Below are 8,230 nucleotides of genomic sequence, written 5' to 3'. Positions count from 1 at the left end.
AATCCACTCTTTTCTTCAATCCAGTGAGCATCTTTATGACTACTACTTTGAATGCTTTAGCAGGTAGATTGCTTATCACTAGTTCATTCAACAATTTTCTGGACATTTTGTCTTGTTCGTTCATTTGGAACATATTCCTCTGCCTCCTCATTTTGTCTGGCTGTTTGTTTCTGTGTATTAGAGAAGTCAGCTATGGTTCCAGGTCTTGAAAGCAATGGCCCTGGTAGTTAGCATCCTGTGTTCCCCAGAAGTGCCATACCTCCTGCTCACCAGAACCAGGTGCTCCAGGGATGTCCCTGGTGTGGGCTATGTGCACCCTCCTGTTGTGGCTGAGCTGGGATTGCTGCAAGAGGATTGGTGGGCAAAACCAGCCTCTGCCTTGCTGTCATCATAGCCAACAGGACTACTGTGGTTGCAGTAGTTTGCAAGGTTCACTGTAGGTGCAGCTGGCTGAAAGGCTTGGCACCACCCCTGCCAGTGTGCTGGTAGGCAGGGCCAGCCTTCAGACTGGCAGCCAGCAGTGGCCAATGCAACTGCTGCCAGTGTGCTGGTGGCTACAGCTAGCTCCATCCCTCCACTGGGTGACAGTTGCTTTGGTTGGGTTCCTGGCTGACTGGGTGTTTTGGGGTGGAGCGAGTATACAGGGAATGTTGGGGCATAGGGAGTGGTGCTGGTACAGTAGGTGGAGAGCATCAAAACTGGCTCCCGCAACCATCCAGCCAGCTAGGCTGAGGGAGGGCACAATAATGGCATCTGCCAGTCATTCCTCCCATGGAGGAAGTTTCTGTAAATTCCTGCCCCTCTGTCATAAATTCCAAAGTTAGTCAGTAAATTTCAATCTGTTGCTTCTGGGTTGGGTCACAAACTGATTGACACAGCACACTGGTCCTCAAAGAGCAGAGACTCAGTCTCTCACAGTCCTCCAGCTTCCCTGGTGTTAAGTCCCCAGACATTATGGGGGTTCATCTCCTTGGTGCAAATCCCAGGACTAAGTATGCCAGGTTCCAGGGAGTTTATCCCTTCTCCCCTCTGTACCTCACTCCTTCCTGCTTATGGGTTAGAATAGGGGAAGGGTTTGGATACTAATCAGTCATGGCTATTTTCCCCTCTCATTGGGGCCTCTGTGTCATTGGCTATGGAAGGTCTGTTTTACCTGTTTTTAGGTCATTTTCAGAGTTAGTTGTGTTTCTGTAGTTGCTGCCTCAAGGGTGTGCATGGGAGGAGGTTATCACAGTGACCTTGTGTTTTGCTATCTTTCCAGAATATTCAGGGCATGGCTCTTAAACATTATTAAAACCCAATATATTTCTGTGAGGAGAAAATGTGATTCTTATATGAAAGCCTCTTTTCCTTGAAAACATCCTTGAGGTAAACTTCCTGCAAAGCAAATAGCCATTATTGTGCCAGAGAAAAAGAAGTACATTCACCTCTCACTATTAGTACCATCCTTAAAAACACCCCCAAACATATGAAAACCATCTTTGTAACTCACAGGTGAACTAGGAGATATAAATAGCCTCTTCAGTGAAAAAGTCTTGAAAAGAATTTACTAACCTAAAGCCATCTACTACAGACTTGACGTCAGATTTCAGATAGCTTGCTTGGTAGGATATTTGGAGGTCTTCTAGGTGCTCAGAAAGAAAAGGATTCTGTTTTCTCTTGGATACCATTTTTCACGATATGAAGAGGAGGAGGTTAAAAATAGTCTACACTGCTTGGTGAAGGGGGAAGCCTAGTAATGTTCCTCATGTAATTGTAGATTAATGATACAAAAAAAAAAGTCTACAGTGTAAAACTTATGCAGCTTTACCTATAATGCATGTTGTGGAAACTCTTAACAACCTAGCGTTTAGTGTATGCCTGACACATGGCTGATTTCCAGCCACCTGAGAATCATGAATCACTTCTTCCCTTCCCTTTCCTCTCTACAAAGCTTGTCCCTTAGTTCTTATTACTACCACCCCAACCCCTAGGCAACCCCCCTATTCATATAGGGGTCCCCTCACCGTTCATATCTCTCAACAGTCCTTGTCAGATTAATTTATGGTGGTCCTGTCTCTCAGGTACACCAGAGCACCCAACATCGTTTTCTAAGAGCTGTTTATGTGCATGTCCATTTGAAGAACACTTGGATGGAACAGAGCACACTGTGTGAGGTGAGGACCTCCAACTGTCACCTCTTCCTCAACTCCCAACATCCAGAGTAGCAAATTCACGTTCTGATTGATAAACATCAAGAGCAGCCTTGGAAAAGAAAAGCAGGTGAATGCAGAAAAGGTTTTATCCCCTGAGTACATGTCATGTGTTCACGCCTCAGAGATTTCTGGTGGCAGCTGTGTTCATCTTATTGTTTCTTTCCCCCTTTCCCCCAGCACTGGTGTGGCATTATAGTCACTATCTCTCTGGATGTTTCAAAAGGCCTACTTTTTCTTCTATAAATGCTTATCCTTTGCATTCATGGAATAAAAACACCGTGTGGGCAGGGACTGTACTTTAGTAATTGGGAACCATAGTTTTTACTTTTTCTGTTACCTTATGCAAAAACAGTAGACTATCCTTCTTCTCCCATGTTTCCACCTTCACTTCCATGAATCTTATCATTCTTTAGCCAAGAGAGTCACTCTGGCTCCAGACACCCAGTTTATTCAAGTGATACTCAGGTATTCACTCTTTTCTTAGCCTCTTCTTGTTAAGTCAGACTGTGAAGTGAGAGATGTTTAGCTGCTTGAAAGCTAACAAGATTTTTTTATATACTTGGCAGAAAACAGACCTCTGTGTCAGAGGCAAAGATGTGTACTCACAGCGAACACAGCAGCCAAGGTAACCTAGCTCTGGTTCTGAGGGCCAGTCCACACGGGGCGACACAACAAGGGCCAGACGGCACCTTCACTTGCTTTCAGGGTGCAATGTAGAAGATGAAGTCCACATTCAGGGGACTCTGATCTCATGTAATGCTGCTGACAGATCTGCCCATCCTCCCTTGAGAGAGACATTATTTGATTATCCTGGAATGTCAGTGCATGTTTCTGGGGAAAGACATCTGTAAATCTCTGGGCAGGCAAAATCACCATTTGATCTTTACTTATCTGGGAATGCAAATACACTTGCCCTGGGGAGGACTCCCTCTTTATCTTCCCAGGGCTTCCCGCTTGCACAAGCATTCCTGGAAAGATAGTCCTAGAGCACGTGGGCGAGAACACACACTGTTTTCATGCTGCAAATTCATGGAAAATTATCTTTCTACATCTCTAAAATTGCCCACCCTCCCAGCAAAGTTCTGCTTTTGGACATTCCATTGCACTTCCCTTTAAACAGATCTCATCCTTTCCAGAGATTTCAAATGTGAAAACTCCCATACGAAGTGCTGTTCATTTCCTCAGTATCAGAATTCTGTGGGGGACAAACAAAGTGTTCGATCAAAATATTTTGGCAGAAAGCACAATCATAGTGTATAGGATGATAATCTTGAGCTAACCGAGGAGGTAGGAAAGCTCCAAATCTCTTATGATTTATTTTAAAAATGGCCTACTATATCAGGTCTTAGGAGTTTGTGTTGAATATTACCACCTATATAAAAAATGGAATAATGAAATAATATATATGTAATTTCTTGTGTATCGATATCAGTGTAAGTATAACAAAACCACCAATAACATTAGTTGTCTGTGAAAGTACTATTGAGTGACTGATGGATTGGTTTAATAGTTTGTTATTATTCAGTAAATGTTCACTCTTTTCCCCATTCTACTGTGGTAGATTATACTTTTTTTGGCTTGGCCATGTGACTTGCTTTGGCCAAAGCAGATGGACATTAGCAGGGTCTCTAAGTATGTTTGACTTGGCTCTTGGTTTAACGTGACCCATGTAGTCCTGCCGTTTGCCTTAAGAACATGTCCCACCAGCACTGTTCTTTCAGCCTGGGCCCCAGAACAAGACATGAGTGACAGGCATAAGCTCAACATGAATCCTGGTGTCAGGAAGTCGAGACCCAGTATAAGGCTGAGTTACCCACTGACCTGCAGACCAAAAGGAAGAAAAATGGATTCTTACTGTTGTAAGCCACTGGGTCTTGGTTTTCTAAAAAATATAGCATTATTGTGGCACTAGGTTACTCACAGGATCGGGAAGGAAACTTTTCATTCAATATACTTTTGTAATTTTTGCATTTTTGAATCAGGTGACTATGCTTTATTTCTTTTGCTCTTTATTTTTAAAACATTTAAATATATCCTGTCAAGCACATATGCCAGTGTGGTTCAGGATATAGAAAGATAATCATCACATTGTTGAATGGTTTCTTTGTGTCCGTGTCTTTCTGTGTCCTTTTCTTGGACCCAAGATGATGGTTCTGAGGGAACAAGTATGAAAAGGATTTTTTAAAGTATCATAGCAATGTCTTAAAATTCTGAGAGAATTTCATTTCCAGTATAAAGTTCTGTACCTAGCTGAATGATCAATCCAGTTTGAAGGCAGAGCCACGTCAATTTCACTAATTACTCCAGTCAGTGCTACAGGATGAGTTTAAGACTTTTTTTTTTTAATTAAAAATGATGCCATTTCAGTTACTAGGACAGCTGTAATTTAAAAAAAGAAAATAACAAGTATTGGTGAAAATGGGTGGAAATTGCTATGTACTGCTGATAAGCGTGTGAAATGGTACAACTAGTGCATAAAACAGGTTGGCAGTTCCTCAAAAGCTAAACATAGGATTATGGTATGACTCAGCAATTCTACTAGTAAGCATATTACCCAGAGGAACTGAGAGCAACGGCTTAACCAGTATTCATGCATTATGCACATTAGCCAAGAGGTGGGAACAATCTAAATGTCCATCAACAGATGACTATATACACGATGGAATATTATTCAACCATAAAAAGGAAGGATGTTCTGACATGTGCTACAACTTGGCTGAACCTTGAAAACACGCTAAGTGAAATAAGCCAGACACAGAAAGATAAATATGATTCCGCTTACAGGAACTATCTAGAATAGGCAAAATTCTTAGGTACAGAAAGTAGATTAGAGGTTACGAGACTGGAGGGAGTGGGGTGGGAAGTTACTACGTACTGGTTGCAGAGTTTCTATTTCAGATGATGAAAACATTATGCAAATAGATAACGGTAATGGTGGCACAGTGTGATTAATGTCACTGAATGGAATACTTAAAAATGTTGAAAAGGGCAACTTTTCTGTTACACATATTTTAACTACAATTTAAAAAACTAAAAATGTAATTATTCCAAACACTATTATACACTTTAAATAGGTAAATTGTACAGTATATGAATTATCTCTCAATAAAACTGCTTAAAAGAAGGATATTCACAATTTTAATCTTGCTCAAAAGGAAACAACTCTGCATGTACTCGTAGAATAGTTAGGACACAGGATAAGGTTGACGTATGATTATTAGTAAGTGTATGTAAGTCAACCCTTCTTGAAATCCAAAAAACAGTAAAGGAAATACAAAACCAGAAATTGAGGATAGAACTTTTTGTTCCTTTAATCAACTGTCAACTCTTCCAAAAATTACTAGAAAAACCTTTGTTTTGCAATCTTGAGTTCAAGTGGCTTAGTGGGCCATGCAAGTAGGGAAATTGACTGGAACTGGACAAAATTTGGGACAGAATAGCTTAGGATTGGTGGATATAGTGAGATGGAGATCTGGAGTGAGTTATGATAAGTAAACTATTACTCAATAAGTAAGTTTTTTGTCCAGGTGGGTGATCTATTGTCCTAATAGAAAAGTTGTTTGCTTAGATGAACAAATTGCTTACCTAGATAAAATTGGCTTTGCAAAAATTTATTTCCCCAAATGGATAGTGAAGTTATTTATTGATTTATCATTTATCTTGCTGGAAAGAAATTCTTGAGGCAAATATTTTAATTCTCAATCCCAATAGTTAAGCTGTGTTGATGTAGGTGGTCTCAATTATCATTCAGAAAAGAGTGAACAGTCCTAACAGAGAGAGGCCTCGGTACTGGCTTGACCTATTTCTTTCTTAGATTTGACCAGTCATTGGCAAACTAGAGCCTGAGAACCGAATCTGGCCCACTGACTATTTTTGTACAACCCGTAATGGTTTTTACATTTTTAAATAGCTGGAAAACATTAAAAGGAGAAATATCCTTTTGTGACACATGAAAAAAATAAGAAAATCAAATGTTGATGTCCATAAAATAAAGTTTTATTGGGATACTGCCACAGTCATGCCTTTACATATTGCCTGTAAGCTTTCATGCTGTAAGAACAGAGCTGAGCAGTTGCAGCAGAGGCTGCATGGCCTAGCAGGCCCAAACTACTTACTGTCTGGCTCCAAAACTTGCTGACCCCTTCGCTGGACGGGAGAGCAGGAAGCATATTACCGAAGGGAGAACAAACTATTTGAGAACAAAAGAAGGAAATGTACAGGTTGTAACTGTTGGAAGGAAAGAGTGATTAGTAATTCTTCTATGTCTGTCTAGGTGACTAAATCAAAAGCAACTGGACCAAAGATATCCTACTCCTATATGAGCACATAGCTTATGGCAAGGCCCTGTTACCCTTCTTCTTTGAGACCCAGGATCGTGTCTTGAAGATAATAAAGAATGAGGCCAACAGACCAGAGCACAGAGCAACTGACAAGAGTTTTATTCATGTAAAAGGAAGATAAGCTTAAAGGGAACAGGCTCCTGCTAAGTGGGAAGGGCACTGAGGAAAAATGCTACTAGTGCTGTGACGCCCAGGGGTTTATAAACCCAAAAAGGAGGACGTCTACACGGTGTCCTCTTACCTATTGCTAGGACTGGGGTGGGACTTAAGGTTTTCTTGGCTTTCTCTTTCTCTGCTTGTTCCAAGATGCAGTTTCTTTGTTGACTGTCTGCTTTAGTTCCCCTTTTTGTTGATCATTATCGGAGTTTTTGTGACTCTTACTGGGGTGCCCTGTCTTGCCTACCTGTTCTGCAGCCTCGTGTCTCGGCAGTTGAAAAAGAAATGTTTTTTCAAATACAAAAGTTTTAACACAGCAAATTAAAACCAAGTCTTAAAGGTCTTTGTATTTGAAATGTAAGGCACTTACTTTTCAGTAATTCTTTGCATTGTTAGGCAGATGTAAACATTTGTTTCTGCTGGGGAAGGAAGATAATCAGTAGAAATTATTTCAATTTATTCTTCACTGCATATACACATATTTCCACTTGTACAAACTCACATTTACCAAAAATATGCTCCCTCCCCACAGAAAAACAATAACAGCAAAATAATCCCCTAAGCCACATCTGCACTTTGTATTTAAACAAAGATCCTGGGAATACATGCAAAATGTAAAGTTAATTGAAAGAAACCTAATAAACAAACAGCATTATTAATATCAAATATTCCTATTGCATAAATATTAATAGATGATGTTCTCTGCTTCTCTACACTTTGGGACCACAGAGCTGAATTGTTAACTCTACTCCACATGAGCTCCAATAACCAGAAAAGACTTTACTGTCATTCTTTGATGTCACATCAAAGATTTCGAAGGAGTCTCGACTGAGAGACTGAATATACAAGTGGGCAGGAGCCAGACCACACATAAAAAGAACTCTGACCTACAGTCTGTAGCAATGAGCCCAGGAAGTTAACCTATTATCTACAGTAACCAGCCCAGGAAGTCAGCCTACTCTGTGTAAATCAGACCACTGTCTTTAGCAAACAGTCTAGGAAACCAAACAATAACCCCTGTGACAAACACCCACACAGACCTGACTAATATCTGATAACGTTCCTAATTTTTTGCTGCTGCTTCCAACTCAGGACCAAGTAGAAACAGCTAATTATACACCACTAACCATCACACAGATGCTCCACTTTTAGTTAGTGCACCTGTATCTTCCCCACACCAACACTCCCCAGTCAGGACACACTCAAAGCCTTCCCTTTTTTCCACTATAAAGCTCACCCACTCTTCCGCTTGCCTTTCCGTTTCTGCCATGCATAAAGGGATGGTGGCTGAGCTAAGAATAAATAGCTTTTGCTGGTTCTCACTTGGATAGTCTTTGTTTATTCCTTTGAGACTGTTTTTATCTTCAACATCAGTATCTTCTAGTTTTAATCCTTTGCTGTCCAACCCTTGCTGTGGGAAAGACGGTTTGGCTGACTTCCTAGAATGTGTGACATTGTCAGTGGCCAGCTGCCGTCATAGTCCAGGAGCGTCTGAGAGAGCTTTGGCCTTTGCATGATCAGAAATTATAAAGGTGTGAG

The sequence above is a fragment of the Manis javanica genome, chromosome 15 (genome assembly GCF_040802235.1).
Source record: "Manis javanica isolate MJ-LG chromosome 15, MJ_LKY, whole genome shotgun sequence".
Lineage (NCBI taxonomy): Eukaryota > Metazoa > Chordata > Mammalia > Pholidota > Manidae > Manis > Manis javanica.
This window is presented reverse-complemented; position numbering follows the sequence as displayed.